The sequence below is a fragment of the Bidens hawaiensis genome, unplaced genomic scaffold, assembly GCF_021521415.1.
Source record: "Bidens hawaiensis isolate Kalapana, Puna unplaced genomic scaffold, B.hawaiensis_p1.1 tig00005013_1, whole genome shotgun sequence".
Lineage (NCBI taxonomy): Eukaryota > Viridiplantae > Streptophyta > Magnoliopsida > Asterales > Asteraceae > Bidens > Bidens hawaiensis.
In genome coordinates this window covers 295387-301694 of record NW_027491317.1, presented here as the reverse complement: position 1 = coordinate 301694, position 6308 = coordinate 295387, and the positions used below count along the sequence as shown (strand labels likewise).

At 35.0% G+C, this 6308-nt stretch overlaps 1 pseudogene across 1 annotated transcript; it reads left to right on the top strand.

Annotated features, from left to right (window-relative positions):
- Positions 1 to 2316: 2316 nt before the first annotated feature.
- Positions 2317 to 4687, top strand: LOC143628501 (ER membrane protein complex subunit 8/9 homolog; annotated as a pseudogene). The gene is made up of 5 exons (XR_013152759.1): positions 2317 to 2322; positions 2496 to 2810; positions 3101 to 3160; positions 4233 to 4399; positions 4482 to 4687. The product of XR_013152759.1 is annotated as an ER membrane protein complex subunit 8/9 homolog (transcript).
- The last annotated feature ends 1621 nt before the right edge of the window (positions 4688 to 6308 follow it).

Below are 6308 nucleotides of genomic sequence, written 5' to 3'. Positions count from 1 at the left end.
TTGATGATTAATTCCCGGTCAATTGTTTTAAGATCAGTTTTTTATTTATTGTTCTTTTAAGTGGAGAACAGCTGATTTTTATGATTAGTTGTATGGTCTTTGCCTCTTTGATACATCAATCCTTTCTAGGCTATAACAGAATGGTTGGATTCTAAATAAAAAGTGATACATATATGGAAGAGGGAGAATAGTCTAAAGGTTAACGAACACAAATTGATTTGTGTCACTTGGTAAAAAAGAAGGAATGATTGGAGAGAACGAAGAAGGCAACACATGAATAGGGAGAACGTGTGAAGAGAGAACATGACCATTTCGTTTTAAAACTGATTCGCTTGTGAGTTTTTGAACATAGCCCACCTTAAGTCCAACTCGTTGACAATAAATCCAAATTGATAAATGATAATGATCCAAGCAACTATTGCTCTAAGTCACCTAACGCCCTAACTCATGTGACACCAAATTGTGGTGCCCATATGAAAAGATAGTTTTATATATATATATATATATATATATATATATATATATATATATATATATATATATATGGGCGCGCTAACATACAATAATTGCTTAACGTACATTAGGTCCGCGAAGTACGTTTAGTGTTAAAAAACCAAAAACGTTCAAGCCAAATTTCCAGCCCTAAAATGTTCAAGGTTAACCTTAAAACGTTCAGGCTTAAAACCTAAAACGTTCAGGAAAAAAAAACCTAAAACGTTCAGGCTTAAATCCTGATACATCCAAGGGTAAAACCCATCACTCAAAACTCAAAATTGATCTATTGAAGCTTCAAATTGATGATTAATTGGATCAATTTCAAGGTTAATTGATCAATTAGGTTCAGGAATTTCAATTTCAATTGGTCAATTTGGTCAACTAACCTGTGAACAACGATTGATAGTCGGGACGGAAGAAGATGGTGTTCACGACGGTAGACGATGGTCGCGACGATGGACGGAAACGTTGGACGGTGACGGATTGCTGAACGGTGATAGTGAAGGTGGACGGAATCGATGGGAGCAGTGGTGGACGAAGACTGCTTGCCGTTATTGTTGCTCGCTATTTTGATTGGAGAACCCTAGATCCTTGATTGAAATCGACGGGGATACAAGTCGCGTATGTCTTGTACGATTAGAAATTATTGTATTGGATCCTTTTTCATATATATATATATATATATATATATATATATATATATATATATATATATATATATATATATATATATATATATATACTAGCTGGGTGCCCGCGTGATGCGGTGAGTTATACACAAGAACATGACATCAAATGTGTAACCGGTGTTACTGTTTCAGTATGTCAGTGACTTCACAATAGTCCGCGCGTAACCCGACGATAGTATGCCCGTTTGACGGTCCCTAATGGTAATCACATAATACGTTAAGTTTCTAAAATGAAAAAAGTATAGCAATACCATGCTTAAATTAAAGAGAATTAAATACTCGTTTTTATGACATAATATTTTTTTAGAAAATATTAACGTTCAAAAAAGTTATAAACGTTTAAACATCGTAAGGGTAGTTGGTTTAAAATAAGGGATATATATGTAACTATTCAATACATTAACAAAATGTGATTAAAATTAAAGGACTAAACTTATTATTATTTTGTAATAAATTAAAAATCAATGTACATGATTTTGCTAAAAGACAAAATTGTTAAAAGACAATATTACCCATAAAATGTCTTATTCTTATGCATTATGACTTGTATTTAAAGCAATAAGTTTGGTACCTCTTAAAATTTAAGAAGTCTTTCACTCATGTTATATATATATATATATATATATATATATATATATATATATCAACTTTTGTATGCAAATAAGTTTGTACATTGTGCATATAAAGTTTTTTCCCCACTCTTTTGCTTTACTTTTAGTCTTTTACTTTTAACCCATATAGATTTTTCTTTTAAAATATTGTTATAAAACATTTTTCATATATAACCTAACACTTTTTCATTTTCAACTTTGGTCTCCAATGTTTTCCATCTCTTACAAATTTTTCGTTTAACATTTCAATATTAATTTTGCTAGTTAACACGCCGCAACGCACGTATATTTTCCTAGCTCAATGTTTCGGTCCTAAGTCGAGATATTTATTATTTTCTATGTTTTATGTTTCGATCTAATATTTGTGTATTAATACGCCACAACAGCCGTGTGTGGCTGAACGTTCTTACATCTACGTTTCTTTTAGGTTAATAGTCCCGCCGCAAAACACAGGTGTAACCCCATCAACATACGTGTTTGATAAAACGCTTCAACGTTACTCTTTTATGTTTTTACGCCCCATGACGGCATGAGGGCCTTAAGGTAGATGTAAATTGTAAGGGACCTAAAAAACATTAAATGGACATCCAATCCAAATTTAATTAGACAACAAGGTTGGTCCTGAGAAACAGGCCGGGTCTGGATCTGTAATGTAAATATTTACCCGAGCTTTGAGTACCGACGACCACCAAAACCCTAGCTGAGTACCGGCGGCGGCGAGTGTAGATACGTGATGGATCAAAACGCTTACATCAAGCTCGTCCTCCACGCCTTGAACCACAAAACCTCCGCCGTTAACGGCCGCCTCTCCGGCCAAGTCGTCGAAATCACCGACTCCGTCCCTCTCTGATCTATTTCAAACTAACAGATAGAGGAGCATTTCACCTCACAGGGATTGAGCATTGTCGGTTATTTTCACGCCAATGAGCGCTTCGACGATCTCGAACTCGGCACCGTCGCCAGGAATATTGCCGATCATGTTTTTCGCTATTTCCCCCAAGCTGCTCTACTTCTGGTACATGCACACATCAATTTCTACTTGAATTCATTACTTTTATATTATTAATAATAGGGTGGGTTGGCCCCCAACTCACAGTTCCATCTTTGAACCTATATTCCAAGTCATCCAAAAGCTAACGTGGACTATGAGATTGCTGGATGAAAATATGTCTACTGACTGAGTTTGGATTAACACCGGCCAATAAGTGAAAGTTTCCACTAACCCTTAATAATAATATATTTGATGATGATATGCTAAGTTGTAGAATACAGGCTTCATTAATCTTTTCACATCTTATTTCACAGCTAGATAACAAAAAGCTTGGAGCTTTACAAAACAAGAAGGACATGGCTCCTGTAATGCAGGTATGATCATTGATTAATCAAATGTTATGATTGAGTTTTAGTCTCTTTCGTGTATGCACATAGTTTTTTTTTCTTTTTTTTAGCAAACTAGCGGTGCCAATCGTGTCAGGTTGGTGGGCTAATGATTTGCCGGGTTGAAATGTGCAGCCCGAACCCGGGCCATATTAATATTCGTGTCAAAGATTTCGACCCTACCTCACACACACATAAATTCGTGTTGACTCGAACACGACCCATAAAACCCATTTAAAAAAAAAAGTTAAAAACATAAGTGATATTCTGGGGTTGGCAGACTAATATGAGTAATATGAATTTTTTTTTTGTTTGAAAATTATTAAAAATCTTGAAAATGCATTGGAAATTACAAGTGTATAATCAAAAAAATGGAAAATGGATTAAACATAAATATAAAAAAATTATAAAGGTTTTTATACAGGTCAACCGGAAGGCGACCCGTTTTCTTAAACGGGTTGTGTTATTCGACCCAGACTCGACTCATTTTTTAAAATTGGTCGTGTTACTCGACCGAAAACCCTTTTTCTTCGTGTTGGGTTCGAGTCATGTCAACCATTGTTGCCTCTATTACATTTTGATGTTTGCTTTTGTTCTTGATGTATAACTTCACATCTGACCTACATTTTCCAGTATGTTATTTGTTGGATTATGATGATTAGTTGATGACCAATATAGTTTTATTTGTTTTGAAAAAAAAAGTAATTTGATTGTTTAAGTAAACTACCGTTGGTAGAGTGTGTATGCAACTTGTCTTCTTGTAGCATGCCATTTCATTTGTTCATCATATGATAATATTAACTTCTATAACCATTTTACTGCACTATCACTGAAGTATACGTTAGCATGCAAAGTTTCTAAAATGTTCATAACATTGGTCCTTTTTTTTCTTCAAAAAGACGGTTGAAGGCTTATTAGGCAGAAAAGAATGCATACGTAGTTATGTTCCATCCAAGTACTACACCAATCTTGTGATTATTGCATCTGAATAATTTGGACTTTGTTCTTACATCAGTTACAATCTTGTTAAAGTTATGTTTTTTTGCCCTGTTTATATCAGCTTTATACACGCGACTCATCTAAAAGTTGGAAACAAGTAGAGTCAAATGGGAGTTAGCGGTTGACCACCAAGGAGCCGTCTGCCAACAGTGTCCTGTTGGATTTTATTTCATCCGAGAAATGGAATGATGTTGTCGACTTTGATGGCCACCTTGATGACATAAGCAAGTAACAAACACGACTTTCAAACAACAATTAAGAATAAAAAAGTTAGTGAAACTTTTGATAAACAAAAGAAATATTTTTGCAGGGATTGGTTGAATTCTGGACTGTTTAAGTGACGTTCCAATTTGGCTGTGGTTATAAGCAACCAAAGATAGATCAAGACTCTTCAACGCGTCTTCTTTCTCTGTCTTGTGTAACCTTTGTGTTTATTTTTGATTTTTGAGTTTGACTCGAACGAGGATTGACTTCTTTTGACTGTATCTGGAACAATGCTGCATTGTCTTAAAAGAGAGTAGAACTTTACAAGCAAGCTGTCCATCAAGTTCTTCTGTTTTGATATGCTTTCATAATATCATTTGTTAAGAGCCTGCGACCTAAACCACAGAAGAGCAAAACCAGAGCCAAGCCTGAAGCAAACTCAACAAGCCAAAATACCGAACTTCAACTCTTATATAAAGCAAACTTATTGCTTTATATAACATGGAAACTTAGATAATTGCACTGTGTTGTCATTTCATCACAAACCTCTACAACTCCTTTTACGATGACGTCTGGTCATCGTGTTGCAGCTCGATGTGTCATGCTATGTCTGCAACATTACCACCGTGTTGCAGCTCGATGTGTTGTGCTATGTCTGCAACATTACCACGTGCCTTTCCACCCTTACTAACCTCGTGAACGCTGGATATACTATGAAACAACTTTTTGCTTCTAGGGCTGTCATGGCATGTGGAATATGACACGATGAAATGTGGTGATAAACACGAACACAACACGATAACTAATCGTGCCAGTTTTTTCAAACACGAACACAAACCTGTTTAGTAACGTATTAACATGTTAAGACTTGTTAAGGGACTTGTGTTAAACATACAATGAATAATACATGTCTAATGAAACAAAAATTTTCAAAACAAGCATAAAAGTCTTAATAATACATAATACATAACATATTTGAGAAAAAAAAACCACAATCCTTAACATATATGAGACAAAAAACCACAAATCCATAATATATTTGAAACAAAAAACCATGAAAACAAATCATAATATCCATTAAAAATATAATAGCAGGTTCTGACGGACATGAGTGAAATATCGTATATACATATTTATTTATTTATTTTTAGGACTTTAGGAGTGTATATTTATTTATTTTTTTAACTTTAAAATCTACGCATGTTACTAACAAGTTAGCAGGTCCTTAATCTGTTAGGACACGAACTTTAACAGGTCTTAAACAGGGCGACCTGTTTAAGACACGAAACTTGTTAAGCTCAAACTCAAACCTGTTAAAACCCGTTTCGTGCAGTGTCGTGTTGTGTTAACAGACCCGTGTCATAAATTAACAGCCCTACCTTATCTTACTAAAACATGCCATATTCACCTTATGTGCCAATGCCACTAAATAGTTTGTATTCTTTTGTACCCCTGCGTTTGTTTTTCTAATATGAATATTGGGTCGTGTTGTCGATTAAGATTTTGTTTTTGTGTCGTTTTCTGGTCATGCTGGAAATTGCTGACCCTCTAAAAGATAAGAGGCGTTCGGGAAGAAAGTGTGAGGAAGGGATGGAGGTTGAGTAGTTTTCATATTTTTATTGGAAATAAATAATCCCAACTTTTACGTCTTAGCCAATAATAATCCCAACTCTTAAAATCACCGCCAATGGTTCAACTTTCGCCTATTTTTGTGTCAATGGTCTCCCGTTAAATATACTTAACGTCGTTAGATTTTTAATGACGTGGAATCTAACTTGTCAATTACGTGGCATTTCTTAGGTTTTTTTCTATATTTCAACCGTATTGAGTGACAATATTCCTCTTTTAAACCGTAACGCTGTGTGTAGTGGAAGGCTACAAAATGGGGGCGATTTCCGACACGTGGCGTCACATCAACAAATGGACGATTTTC